This window comes from Octodon degus, unplaced genomic scaffold (genome assembly GCF_000260255.1).
Source record: "Octodon degus isolate 3935 unplaced genomic scaffold, OctDeg1.0 scaffold00078, whole genome shotgun sequence".
Lineage (NCBI taxonomy): Eukaryota > Metazoa > Chordata > Mammalia > Rodentia > Octodontidae > Octodon > Octodon degus.
The window spans coordinates 5667329-5682343 of NW_004524654.1; the positions used below are offsets into that span (position 1 = coordinate 5667329).

General features: G+C 37.5%; 2 pseudogenes; one reads left to right on the forward strand and one right to left on the reverse strand.

The window, feature by feature from the left end:
* Positions 1–5177: 5177 nt before the first annotated feature.
* LOC111818048 lies at positions 5178–8492 on the forward strand (annotated as a pseudogene).
* Positions 8493–12319: 3827 nt separating this feature from the next.
* Positions 12320–13349, reverse strand: LOC101568703 (annotated as a pseudogene).
* Between the last annotated feature and the right edge of the window lie 1666 nt (positions 13350–15015).

Sequence of the window (15015 nt, forward strand, 5' to 3'; positions counted from 1 at the left end):
GCTTGAGGAAATGAAGGGGGCATATCTCTGGTGGAAATCAGACTAGTCTGTTAGGTGTGCCACCAATTTTTAGGGGATTTCTGAGTTGCATAGGGTCTGGTTGATCATTACCTCAGTTTAAGTTTTATAAAGTAGCCTTGGGGAAGGGAACAAGAGGGCAACCTAGTTTCCATAAGAGAAGTGCTTCTGCTTGGAGCAGTCTTGGTCTTTCAGAAGTTTTGCCAGAATCCAAGGTAATTTAAGGTTTAGGGTAATGACTGGAGACTTACAGGCACCCACTGTTAGGTGAATGGCCTTGTGAGTCTCGTATTTTGTATCTTCTGTCTTGAAGGGAGACAAGATACTCAAGTAAACTTAGGACTAATCAACCTCAAGTTACCAGTGTATAGACAGACACCCCCTCAATGATTAATATGCCATTATGCAGAGATAAGAAGGGATCTGACTAAAGCTTTGAGGGAATAAAGGAGTCAAATATAAAACAAAGGCATAGATACTAAGATTTATTCTGCATTTAGCTACTCCCTGGGCATCTTTAGACCTAAGTGGAAAATTGTGGCTTTTATCAAGAACAGCTTTTTAAGTCCCTATCTGCCTGTCTCAGTTACTCTTCTCTTTGCTGGGACAAATACTTGACACTCAAAATGAAGAAAGGAAATGTTTATTTAGCTCACAATTGCTGGAGTTTTCAGTCCATACTCGTTTGGCTCCCAGGCAGAGCAGCACATCGCAGAGAGCAGACTTTCATGGAGGCAGCAAAGAGCAGAGAGCTGAGGGAGTGGCAGCAGCTCAGGCAACTAGTTTGTCTCCTGCCCACCTTGCATTGTAATGCGAATTACCTGTCCCAGGGAAGATGCAGCTTCCACACCCACAGTAATCAATCACGAACTTCAGAAGCTACCTCATGACTTCATGAGGTTGTGGGGGACACCTATACGCAAACCACATCCATGACTTAAAAAAAAAAAAATCAAGCTTTTGATAAGTAATGGGTTAAGGGCCCAAGAGTTTTTGTCCTCTGTCCCTTTGTGATGATCCCCAACAGTCTGATCGATCGATCGATTGATTGATTGATTTCTTGTAGATGCTGTGGTGAGAGCATCCTGGCTTTCATTCTGGTTTTTGAGGTCACTAAGATTAACTGGCCAGATGTGGTAGTGCTTGCCATAAACCCAGAACCTGGAAGGATTTCTGTGAGTTCAAGACCAGTCTAGGCTACCTAGTAAGTTCAAAACCAGCGTGGGTTAAATGCCAAGACTATCTCCAAAAAAGAAAACAGAAAGAAAATCCTCCAAAAAGACTAACTAGCAGAGTAAGAGGTAAGAATAAGTACCTGGCATACTTCTAGTGAATAACAATTCCTTGGTTAGGGCCCAGAAATACACCTACCCTTTGTCGCCATTGATGTTTCTAACTCTGTAACAGTAACATCTTATTTTATAAAACAAGAAGCTGATATTTAGTCTATATAATAAAATGCTAGTTATGATTTTCAGTATTTTAAAAGTTAAAAAAAGCTAAACCTGGTGGTGCATACCTGTAATCCAGGAGGCTGAGTTGAGAGGATTGCTGTGACTTTGAGACCAGCCTGAACTATACTGCAAAACTATATCTCAAAAAACAAAACAAAACACTCACACACAAAAATTTAAAAAATTTTGAAGGTTCTCTATATCTTTGTAATCTAGTTATTAACTAGATGTAAAAGTTGTTAGTTAAATATCCTTGAATATCGTAATTCTAAATTGTAACAGCCTGGAGCAAGTTTAAGAATAAGTGAATTTTGTGTTTTGAACTGTTTGTTTGTAATCTGGTTACTGGAAAACTGCAAAGCAGAAAATTTTATTTTATTTTATTTTATTTTATTTTATTTTATTTTATTTTATTTTATTTTATTTTATTTTATTTTATTTTTTTGCAGTACTGGGGATTGAATTCACAACCCTGCACCTGCCAGGTAAGCGCTTATTCTACTGAGCTGTCTCCCCAGCCCTAAGAAAATTTTTAATATTTGAAATTAAAATTTTAGACAACAAAACTGGCTAATCAGGATCAAAGCAAAAATATTTTTCTTTTTGGAAATAAGTCATAAAATATATTACTTAACTAACTTGTACACTTTCATGAGAACTAATTCATGGGGTATTTTGTTTGTTTGTTTGTTTTATGTCTTTTTGAGATAAGGTTTAGCTATATAGTTCAGGCTGGCCTAGAACCCTGTTGGTATCCCAGGGTGGCTTGAACTCACGCTAATCTTCCTGCTTCAGCCTCCTGAATGCTGAGATTACAGGCATGCACCACTACACCTGGATCATAACGATTTTAAAATAAACAAAATTGTTGACAGTTCAGTCACATATGAAATATTATGCCAGATAGTTAGAGAATACAGACAGAGGTACTGCTCTTCAGGTGACTGCAGTCTAGTGAGATGCCATGTAGATCTATGGAAGGTAGCAAATGACTAGGGATTAATGAGTTAAGTTTATCAAAATTTTTTGCAAGAGATTCATAGAGAAAGAATCATTCTAGATTGAGTTTTACAGAGATGGGACAATTAAATCACATTTTCAAAGGTATATAGATAGATAGAGGTAGAGGAGGATGGGTATTCAAATCCTGGAAATCAGGGTCTTTATATAGGAAGCTGTTTGGGTAATTTTTTTTTTGTATTATCTGAGTTGTCCATGACCCAGCATACTGATATAAGGATAAAACTGTTTCCTATCTGTCATTATTTTTTCTTTTACCAAAATGGCCATCTGGCTGCAATGAATTGGGGGAAAGGAACAGCAGTCAAGAAATGAAAGAAATTCTGAGAATAAAGAAAATCATTCTGGGAGACCTGATTGTGGTTGTGTTTAATTTTACATCTTAAACATGGATCAGGATGAAATAGATTCTTCTTATCTCATATAATGTACAGCCAATTTAAAATAAAATAATTATCTCTTTTTTGTCAGGAGTAATTTTAAAAGGGTTAAAGTACTTATGCTTCAAAAAAAAAAAATGGAGGAAGGGCATACAGAATTGTGCCAACCACAGTCCAAGGCTACGGAATGAGAAATTGCTCTGGTATGGCAATGATTAGTATTTAAGGAAAGAAGATAGATGATAATCACCAACCATTTGACAATAAGTAGATTCAGAAAAAAAAAATGACCTGCCACCTGGACAATTAAATTCTTAATAATAAACTGACCACACTCAACTATACTGTCTGTGAAGGAAAATAATGAAGTCCATTTACCTAAGTTGCACATTGTGCAACTCCTCCCAAGCTATTAAGTTCAAAGATGTAGTTTACCACCCTCCTAGGAAATAAAGCTTTACAGATAAAACCTTCTCAGTTCTTTACTCCACATATGCTAGCTGAGTTTTCATTTTAAGCACTTGCTTTAGCATTTTTGGAGAATCTTCCTCTCAACAGGACATTGGTATCTGAGCAGAATAGAAAATTGTTTCATTTCCAACTCAAAGGTGGTGTATTTACATAAGCTTTTCTTCCATTTAAATCTGTCTTAATCCTCAAGGATTTGGTAGTTGAAATGTAAAACGCATTTTTTAATAAATAAAAAAATGAAAGAAAGCAAACTATAGATGAAGAATTTTCACAAATCATTGAAAAATATTTTCTTGCATAAAATGGTTTTAAGATCCTTGCTTGTGTTTTTCTTGTAAAAAAAAAAAATATATATATATATATATATATATATATATATTTGAAAGAGTTCATTTGTACATTTGAAAGAGTTCAGAACAAGATACCCAAAAATGTGCCACCCCAAATGGCATATAAAGGAAGTTAAGAATCAAGTTTTTGCCCTAACTACTTAAAGTAAAATATACATTTTCCCTGTTATGAAAATAAATTCATATTTATAAAGAAAATTTATTTACTATACATTTCTGCCCCATCCCTTCTCATAATTTGCCTCTCATGCCAACCCCCTACACATATACTTGAATCTCTTAATGCCTATTTCTTTTTGTAACTCAGGATGATATGAAAGTTTTAATCATTTGGTGGGAGTTTCAAGTATATGTACATAATTAAAATTACTTTTCTGTGTCAGTCTGCTAACTGAGCTCCAACTGTCTGAATTTGTTCATCTATCTGCCATGAAGTATATGGAAAAATCCTATAAAAATAGGAAAATACTTAGTATTTCTATTTTAATATTAAATCTTTGATCAATTTTGACTGTAGTTTAGTGCAAGGTGATAGACATTGATATAGTTTTAGTCTTTAGCATGTGGAAAAATGTTTTTCCAACACCATTTATTAAAGAGGCTATCTTTCTCCTAGTGAACACGTCTGGCCCTTTTGTGAAAGATAAGGTGGCTCACAAATTAAAACAATGCTGAGATTCCCTCTTACACCAGAAAGAGTGGCTATCATCAAGAAGTCAACTAATAACAAATGTTGGAAAGGCTGTGAGGAAAAAGGAAACTTTCTTCACTGTTGGTGGGAGCTCAGACTGGTACAACCACTATGGAAATCAGTGTGGAGATTCCTCAAAAATCTAACATTGGAGGTCCCACTTGAGCCAGCTATTCCTCTCCTAAGGTATTTTTCCAAAAGAACTGGGAACATCATACCACAGTGATATATGTGCACCTATGTTTCATAGCAGCACAATTTGTCATAGCTAAATCTTAGAAAGAACCCAAATGTCCATCAACTGAGGAGTTTACTCAGCTATAAAAAAAATGTTTTGAGGCTCTTAAAGGTAAATGGTTACAACTAAAGACTGTACTGATAAGTGAAATAAATCAGACTGGCATGTGCAAACATCTTATTGTTTCACTAGTGTGAGAACCTGAAAGAGTAAATAAAATCTGAAAGATTAAATAGATATTGTGAGAGGAAAAGAATCTGTTCAATGGGAAGAAAAAACTGGGATGAGGCAAAGGATGAAAGAAAGAAGGGGAAAAGATATGTTCATGTATATATACAGGATAGTTCGGATAATTGTACTGCTGATTTCTGCTGAGAATCAATTAATGCTTAAATTTTAAAATTTTTTTCTTTTTAATTTCTTATAACTTTTTTTTAAACCAATTTTGTAAATTTATCTGGTAAGCTAAACAACTAATTAGAAGTAAACATTATGTAGTCTTCCTCTCAGTCCCATATTGAACTTGAGTTGGAATAGCCAGGTCCGGTCTTAAAAATGGAGGGCCATGATCCAAAGGAACTAGAGCAGTTGAGGAAGCTGTTTATTTGTGGTCTGAGCTTTGAAACTACTGGTGATAGTTTAAGAGAACACTTTGAGAATGGGACACACTCCCAGATTGTGTGGTAATGAGAGATCCTCAAACAAAATGCTCCAGGAGCTTTGGTTTTGTGACTTACTCTTGTGTTGAAGAGGTGGATGCAGCAATGTGTACTCGACCACACAAAGTTGATGGGCATGTAGTGGAGCCAAAGAGAGCTGTTTCTAGAGAGGATTCAGTAAAGCCTGGTGCCCATGTAACAGTGAAGGAAATTTTTGTTGGTAGAATTAAAGAAGATAGAGAAGAATATAATTTGAGAGACTACCTTGAAAAAAGATGGCAAGATTAAAACCATAGAAGTTATGGAAGACAGGCAGAGTGGGAAAAAGAGAGGATTTGCTTTTGTAACTTTTGATGATCATGACACAGTTGATAAAATTGTTGTTCAGAAATACCACACTATTAGTGGGCATAATTTTGAAGTGAAAAAGGCTCTTTCTAAACAAGAGATGCACTCTTCTGGATCACAAAGAGGCTGTGGAGGTGGATCTGGCAACTTTATAGGTCATGGAGGAAACTTTGGAGGTGATGGAGGGAATTTTGGCCATGGTTGAAATTTTGGTGGAAGAGGTTATGGTGGTAGAGGAGGTAGCAGCAGAGGTAATTATGGAGGAGGTGATGGTGGATATAATGGATTTGGAGGTGATGGTGGAAACTATGGTGGTGGTCCTGGATACAGTAGTAGAGGAGGGTATTGTGGTGGTGGACCAAGATATGGAAACCAAGGTGTTGGATACGGTGGTGGTGGAAGAGGATATGTTGGTTACAAAGAAGGAGGAAATTTTGGTGGTGGTAACTAGGATGGTATGAACTATAATGATTTTGGAAATTATAGTGGACAATAGCAGTCAAATTATGGATCCATGAAGGGGGGTAATTTTTGTGGAAGAAGCTCTGGCAGTCCCTATGGTGGTAGCAAAAGGTTCAAAAAACAACAGAAAAGACCTACAGTTCTAGAGAGGATTCAGTAAAGCAGGAAGACAGAGCAAGGAGTTTTCAGGAAAGCTGCAGGTTACTTTGAGATAGTGATCCCAAATGCCTTAGAGGAATTGTAAAACTCTGCCACAGAAGGAACAATGATCCATAGTCAAAAGTTATTACGTCTTAAACAGGAAACCCTTCTGGTTCAGGACTGTCATAGCCACAGTTTGCAAAAGGTGCAGCTATTGATTAATGCAAAGTAGTGTCAATTAGATGTATGTTCCTGAGGTCCTTTGTCTATTGTAGATTTGTCTTTTACTTACTTTTCATTACATCAGATATATTGCCCTGGAAATTATGATAGTGGTACCAAGAATAAAAAATTAAGGAATTTTTAACTTAAAAAAAGAAGATAACATTGTGTAGCACAACAACCATTGTCCAATTCCCGTTCCTTTGTTTAATGAAATTTTGTATCATTTCTAATTTTTTTTAACATTTGTACTCTTCAAAACTAAAAAAAAAAATTAAATGAAAGATAAGGTGACTGAATGTGTGTGTGTATCGGTGTCTGCATCTTCTAATCTATTCCATTGATCCTCAGCCCTGTTTCCTTCCTTCCTTCCTTCTTCCTTCCTTCCTTCCTTCCTTCCTTCCTTCCTTCCTTCCTTCCTTCCTTTCTTTCTTTTTTTTTTTTTTTTTTTTGCCAGTACCAAGCTGATTTTATCACAGTAGCTTTGTAGTATAATTTCAAGTTAGGGACTATGATGCCTCCTGCTTTTCCTTTGTTGCTCAGTATTACTCTTGCTACCATGAATTGGTGTTGGACTTTGTCAAAAGCTTTTTCTGCATCTATTGAGATAATCGTGTGATTTTTTTGTCTGGCTTTGTTGATGTGGTGTATTACATTTATTGATTTATATATATTGAATCATCCCTGCATTCCTGGGATGAATCCCACTTGATCATGATGTATGCTTTTCTTGATTTGCTGCATTCCATTTGCTAGTATGTTATTGAGGATTTTTGAATCTATATTCATTAGGGAGATTGGCCTATAATTTTCTTTTTTGGAGGGATCTTTCTCTGGTTTTTGTGTCAGGGTAATACTTGCCTCTAGGAATGAGTTTGTGAGAATTGCTTCCCTTTGAATTTCATTAAATAATTTGAGAAAAAATTTAAAATGAAAAATATAGAAAAGCATGAAAGTAAAAGTAATACAATACCACGTATTTTACTGAATATATTCAACACAGAGTTGATATTTGTTCATATCCCAATTTAACCCTCTTGACTTACCATTACCTTGCCCTCACAAATTCTTCCCTCCATCTCTAAATCCCCTTCTCACTTGCAAAAGATGTATCTCTCTGCTTTCTATAATCTATCATTTATTTTGATCTTTAAATTATTTATACATTGAACTTTTCATATAACAGAAATCATGTAATATTTAAACTTTTGTGTCTGATCTTTTTCATTAATCATTATGCTCTCAAGGCACATCCATTTTCCTACAAAGGACTCAAATTTGTTCTTCTTTATGGATGAGTACAGTAATATTTCAGTTCACATATGTTTCTATTTGCAAACAATTCAAATAAAAGCATTGGGCAAAATTTTGTTTCTGTTTACAACTCCACATGGGGGGACAAACACACAACCATCTTCCTCCAAATCATATAACAAATTAAATTCACAAGCCAAAGCACCACTGTAATATATGCCACATTTTCTTTATTGATTTATCTGGTGATGTTCATATCAGCTGCTTCCAAGATTTAGCTGTTATTAGTAGTGCTGCTATAAACATGGATATGCATATATCAGTCTAATATAATTGATATCTAGATGGAGAATAGCTTAGTGAAATAGAATTCCTAAGTTTAGCATTTTTGAGGATTTCTATAGAAGTTGTGCTAGTATTTCTGCCAATAAACAATGTAGAAGTGTTCTATCCTGTCCACCACCAACCTTGCCAGAATTTGTGTTTTTGGAGTTTGTATGATAGCTATTCTTTCTGGAGTAAGATAGAAATTCAGTCCTTTTTTAGTTTGCATTTTTCTTTCTTTCTTTTTCTTTTTCCTTTGTTTCTTTTCTTTTCTTTTCTTTTTCTTTTTTTTTTTTTTTTGGAGGAACCAGGAATTGAACTCAGGCCCTTGTACTTGCCAGGGAAGCACTTATGCTACTGAGCCATCTCCCTTGCCCTAGTTTGCATTTTTCTGATGGCAAAAAACATTAAACATTTTTTCATGTTATTTATTGGCCACTTTTATTTCTTTTTCAGATAAGTGTTTATCAATTTCAATTGCCAATTTTTTGATTAATACTTTTATTTTGAAGAGTCTAATTATTTTTAGTTCTCTATATAGTCTACACATTATTCCCCTGTCTGAGGAGTAGTTGGCAAATTGTTTTTCCTGTTCTGCAGGTTGTCCCTTCACCCCACTGTTTCCTTTGTTATGCAGAAGCTTTTAACTTTGATATGATCCCATTTGTTGGTGTTTCATATCATTCCTTGTATGATTATGATTCTTTTCAGCAAGTCCTTGCTATGCCAATTTTTTAAAATTTTACCTAATTTATCTTTTAGTAAATTATTTCTCTGTTTTATTACTATGGTTTTTTTTTATTTTGGTATTTGGTGCAGGTCTCACTATGTAGCTTGGACTCATAGTGATCTTCCCATTTCAGCCTCACTATCACTGGGATTACAGATGTGCGCCACCATACCCGTTCTTTGGCCAGCTCAGAGTGCTTTACTCTTCCATTGATCCTTGTGTCTGTTTTTGTGTCAATAACATGCTGTTTTTCTCATGATAGCTTTGTAATATAGCTTGAGATCCAGGATTGTGATGCTTCTTCCCTTGCTCTTGTTGTCCAGAATTACTCTTGCTATTCTAGGTCTCTTCTTGTTCCATTGTAAATTTTAGAATTACTTTTTCTAGTTGTGTGAACAGTGTTGTTGATATTTTCATTGGGATTGCATTAAATTCATGTATCACTTTTGTTAATATAGCCATTTTGATAACATGGGTTCTGGCTATCCAGGAATAGGGGATGACTTTCCATTTTCTGATCTCTCCTTCCTTCTACATTTTCAGAGTTCTATACTTTCAGAATTCTACTTATTTATTTTGTTTCAAGCTATTGTGAATGTTATTGTTTTCTTGAATTCATTCTCATTGCAGTCATTTCATTGTTGGTGTATAGGATATTATTGATTTTTGCATGTTCATTTTATATCCTGCTTCTTTTCTGAATTTATTTATTAGCTCTAGTAGTCTTTTGGTGGAAATTTTTGGATCTGTTACCTATAGTATAATGTCACTTGTGAATAAAGACAGTTTGATTTCTTCGTTTTCTATATGTAACCTTTGATTTCTTTCTCTTGCCAGATATGTCTGGCTAAAGTTTCTAGTATTATATTGAACAGGAGTGGTGAGACAGGGTGACCTTTACTTATTCCTGATTTACCAGAAAAACTTCCATTTTTTTCTTATTTAGTATGATGTTAGCAATATGTTTGTCATATGTTTTATCAGATTGAGACAAAGTCCTTGTATGTTATTTTTCTTCATGGGTTTTAATCATGAATGGATGTTAGATTTTGTCAAAGGCTTTTTTGTGTGTACATTGATATGATCATGCAGCTTTTGTCTTTGTATCTGTTTATGGTATATATATTGATTCATGAATATTGACCCACCTTTGCATCTCAGAGATGAAGCCAACTTGGTCATGACGTACAATCTTTTCATTAATTTGTTGTACTCTGTTTGCCAGTATCTTGTTAAGGATTTTTGCATGTATGTTCTTTAATGAGATGGATCTGTAGTTTTTTTATTGTTGTTAAGTCATCTTTTTTTTTTTTTTTTGTATTTTAGTAAGGGTGTACAGGGTGTACAGAGTCTCACTACTAGATTGGACTCCTACTGATCTGCCTGTTTTCAGCCTCTCAAAGAGCTGGGATTATAAGCAAGCACCACCACACCAAGTCTCAATCACCAACGAGGCACACCTCGGAGGTGGGGCAGGCATGGCAACCTGGGAATCGAAGGTTCCCCCAGCTGCTGTGCTCTGCCTAAGCAGGTGCTTTAGTGCACTGAGCTATTTGGCTGGCCCTTCTCATCTGGTTTTGTTATGAGGATAATGTTAGTTTCTAGGAATACATTTGACATTAGTACTTCCTTTTCAATTTTATGGAAGAGTTTGAGGAGTATTGGTGATACATCTCCCCTAAGTTGTAAAATTTAGTGGTAAATCCATTGATGCTTAGGCTTGTCTTAGTTGACAGGTTTTTTGTACTGCTTCAATATCATTGTCTGTTATGGGAATATTCATGGTTTTTATATCTTCTTGGTTCAGTTTTACTAATACATATGCATCTAGAAATCTGTCCATTTATTCTAGATTTTCCAATTTATTAGAGCATAGGTTTTTGAAGTTGTTATGCATAATCGTTTGGATTTTGTTGATGTCTGATGTGATTTTTCCTTTCTCAGTTCTAATTGGATTAACATAATTTTTTTTTCTTTCTTTTTGTAAGTTTGGTTAATGGTTTGTCTATTTTGTTTATTTTTTCAAAGAACCAAGTCTTTGATTCATTAATACTTTATATTGCTTTTTTAGTTTTAATTCATTAATTTCCACTCTTATTTTTATAACTTCTTTCTTCTTTTTCTTCTTCTTTTTTTTTTTTTTTTTTGTGGAATTGGGGATTGAACTCAGGCCCTTGCTCTTTCCAGGCAAGTGTTTAATCTACTGAGCTATCTCCCTGGCCCTTTTATAATTTCTTCCTTTGTACTACTAATTTTGGAGCTGTTCGTGATTTTTAGGCTCTTAATGTGCATAATTAGTTTATTGGGGCTTTTTTTGCTATTGTGATGTAGATATTTACAATATACTCTTCCTTTTTTTTGAGTTCCAGAATACACATACTTTTTTTTTTTTTTTGGTTGTGGTGGTACTGGACCTTGAACCCAGGGCTTTTGCACTGAGCCATATTGCCCCAATTTTTATTCTGGGATATTTTGGACAGGGTTTCATGATGTAGTTCAGGCTGGCCTGGAACTATGTAGCCCAGGCTAGTTTCAAACGGTGATCCTCCTGCCTCAGCCTCATGAATACTAAGGTGTGTGTTAGCCTGCCTATCTGCTTGTGCTGCTCTTTAAAGGCTGGGCCAAATGATGATACTTCTTCATAGAAAGCCCTGTGTATACCACAAAAAACCAGTATCCAACTATTTGCACGGAGGTGGTCATCTATCTAGTCAGAAAATTGAATTTCTGCCAGCCTCATTTTACAGATGAGAAAGCTGAAGCCTACAGGGGCCCATGTCTGGTCCACACACATCTGGAGCTCAGGTCTCTGACTCCTAGGCCAGAATGCCTTTAGCTATACAGGCCTAGCATGTACGACTTTATGTTGAGCAAAATCAGATAATTCTAGGACCCTGTGTGACTCCATGGAAAACCAGGGCTAAGGCTTTATAGGTCTGGGGAAAAAAAGTCTTTTGCAAGATTTGACCAGTGAGTCCAGGGATACTCCAACCTCTGGCTCCCAGATTTGATCAGGGAGTACTGCTTGGGTCCAGGTGCTTCCACGATCATCTAAGGCGCTTCCCAAACCCATTGATGGCAAATGGGGCCAGACCTCAGCCTTGAAGATTCCTGATGAGCAATAGGCATACAGTTACAGTTCAGATGAAAGACAAAGGTCCCCCCAAGCCTCACATTTGCCCACCTCACGGGCCTGGCTGAAGTGTTTCAGAGGAGTAGCTGACTGGCCAGTCAGGTTCTCAGTCAGGTTTTCTCCAGGAAAGTGGGATCAAAGCAACTTTGGGGCTAACTTTTCTTGCTTCTGAGATGAGTAAGAACCAGAGTGTGCAAATATTTGTGAATCACACTGGGGATATTTTTCCACATATCCCAGCAATAATCCAAGTGGCCAAAGGCTTGCTGTTCCCATAATGGCCTGGCCCTCAAAGCTCTCCAGGCTGTTCCTTCATGCTACCATTTCATTATAAGAAGCAAGACAGGCCTTGGCACTTAAGTTCTTACGAGTTCCTAAAAAGCAAAGGAGAGGATTTAAGCGAGGCGACACACCCAGGGGCTGGCTAATAGCAGGAACACAGCTGGGACTTCACAGCTGCAGAGTCATCACACTGTGCATCAGATGTGAGCCTCTCGGGCAGCTGCGCATGGCCCAGGATGCTGTCGCAGGCGGGTAGAGGTTGGCAGAACTCTCTCACAAAGTTTTCCTTGGAGGCCAGAAGCACTGTGTGCCAGGTGGTGGTGTCCAGCTCTCCAGCTGTGTCCCCCTACTCTTTGGGGAGAATGTTTCTGGGAGGGTTTGTATGGAGAGAGTTCAGGTCAGATCCATGGAGGAAGAACCTGTTTGCTATTTTCTCCTTCAGAAATGGTCTTATGATGGCAAAAATGCCCTTAAATATTCGAGATTCGTTTACTACATGCACTGCTCTTACTCGAATGGAAAAGCCGTCCTGGAGGATGCCAATCACCTTTTTGGCTATAAAAGGGCCAAAGTGAGATGCTTTTGATAAGCTCATACCTTTGTAGTTTGCAAGAATTACAATTCCATTCACCTGGGTTTCTTCGGACTGAATGAGTTTTTCTAATGTCAAGTATACAGCTCGGATGTTTTCGGTAATTTGGTAGTTGCTTGGTATCCATCTGTCTGGGCGGATTCAGAGGAAATGGCAGCCTCTGGGGTCCGTGTGGGGCAGCACGGTGAGGAAGCCGGAGCTGAGGACATCGTTCAGAGCTGATGGCCTCAGGTTACTGAAGACCGCGGGCCAGCTTCTCCTGCAGCTGTGGTAATTGACCAGCAACTACAGGGCCCGCGTTGCAATGAAATTTGCGGGCACGCAGGAAGCGCAGCAGGAAGGCGTCATCGAGGGATGTGCTCAGGTTGGGGTACTCCTTCCGTAACATGTCACAGAGGGCCTACACATCCTGGAGTCTCCCCCTCTGGCTTCTCCTGCAGCTCTTCCTGGGCTTTGGTGACCATGTCTTCAGTCAGTGAGCGTACACATAACCAGGAGGAACCGGGGATGGCGGCAGCTCATTTTCACAGGGCGAGGCCACAGAAGGGCTGGTTCGCAGAGAGTCACTTTCCTCTGACATTAGCTATCAGGGTCCCCGCCCGGCTGCGAGGCGGACGGCGGGTCAACCAGCGGCCCTCTTTCCTCTTAGAAATGCTTTTATTATATCACATAAATTCTGACATGTTGTATTGGAATTATCTTTTGATTCTAGGAAACATTTAATTCATTCTGCCTTTGTGATGTGGGTATGTTATGGTTTGTACCTAAGTGTCCCCTCAAAGCCTCATGCAGTCATTGGGGCATGTTACTAGAATTTGTGATTAATTTATGATCCAGTGTTGGGATTATGGGTGTAAGTGCTACACTTGCCCTGGGGCAGATATCCTGAAGGTAATATAAAGAAAGGGAAGAGGCTTGCTGTCTCTGTTACTTTACTCTCTTGGGACAAGATACCCGACACCCAAAATTAAGGAAGAAAAGGTTTATTTAGCTCACAGCTTGTTGAAGTTTTAGTCCATACTCAGCTGGCTCCAAGGCAGAGTGCCACATGGTAGTGGGCAGTAGTTCATGGAGGCAGAAAACAGCAAAGAGCAAAGGCAAAAGGGAGGAGCAGTAGCAGCAGTGGCAGAGCAAGCCTCTCACCTTTCCTTATATTGCCTCAGGCTATCTGCCCCAGGGTGGGTATAACACTCATACCTATAAATCCCAGCAGTACTCAGACCCGTAATCCCAGCCTTGGATCATGAATTAATCACTAACTCTAGAACCAATGGCTGCATGAAGCTGTGGGGGAAGGGGAGAGGAGGGACAACTACACACAAGCCATAGCACTTGCCTCTGCCACTGCTGCCACTATTCCTGCTTTTTTTGTGCTTGTTTGGATGTTTCCCATCACCATGAACTGCTGCTCTCCACCATGTTCCACTCTGTCTTGGAGCCAGCTGAGCATGGACTGAAACCTACACTAACTGTGAGCTAAATAAACCTTTTCTTCCTTAATTTTGTGTGTCAGATATTTTGTCCCAATAATGACAGAAAAAAGTAACTAAGACAGGGTTTTTATAGCAATACATTTTCCTCTTAGAATTGCTCTCACTGTGTCCCATAACTTCTGGTATGTTATATTGGTATTATCATTTGATTCTAGGAAATGTTTGATTTCTTCTGTGAACTTTACTATTCAAGAGAGTATTTCTTTATCTCCAGGGCTTTATACAACTTCTGTGGTATCTTTTGCCATTACTTTTGGTTTCATTGTACCATGACTGTTAATATACATGGAATGATTTTGATTCTTTTGTATTTATTCAAGCAAGCTTTATGTGAACTATTTTGAAGAAAATTCAGTGTGCTGTTGAGAGAATGTATATTTCTTTGCTCTTGGATTGAATATTCTGGAGATATCTTCAACTCTGATATTTCTTTGTTGATCTATTGTCTATTTCATCTATTTGTGAAAGTGGAGAATTGACGTCCCCCTCTATGATTGTGTTGACACTTATCTTTTATGTCCAAAATTATTTGTTTTATGAAGGTATGTTCACCAGTATTTGATACATATATATTTATAGTTATTATCACTTACCATTGAGTTCCTTCCTTTACTAATATGTAGTGACCTTTTTTGTCTCTCCTGATCAGTTTTGGCTTGAAGTCCAATTTGTCTGAAAATAGAGTAGCTACTCTGGCTTGCTTTGGGGCTCTGCTTATGTGAAAATTATTTTCAATTCTTTTAATATATATAT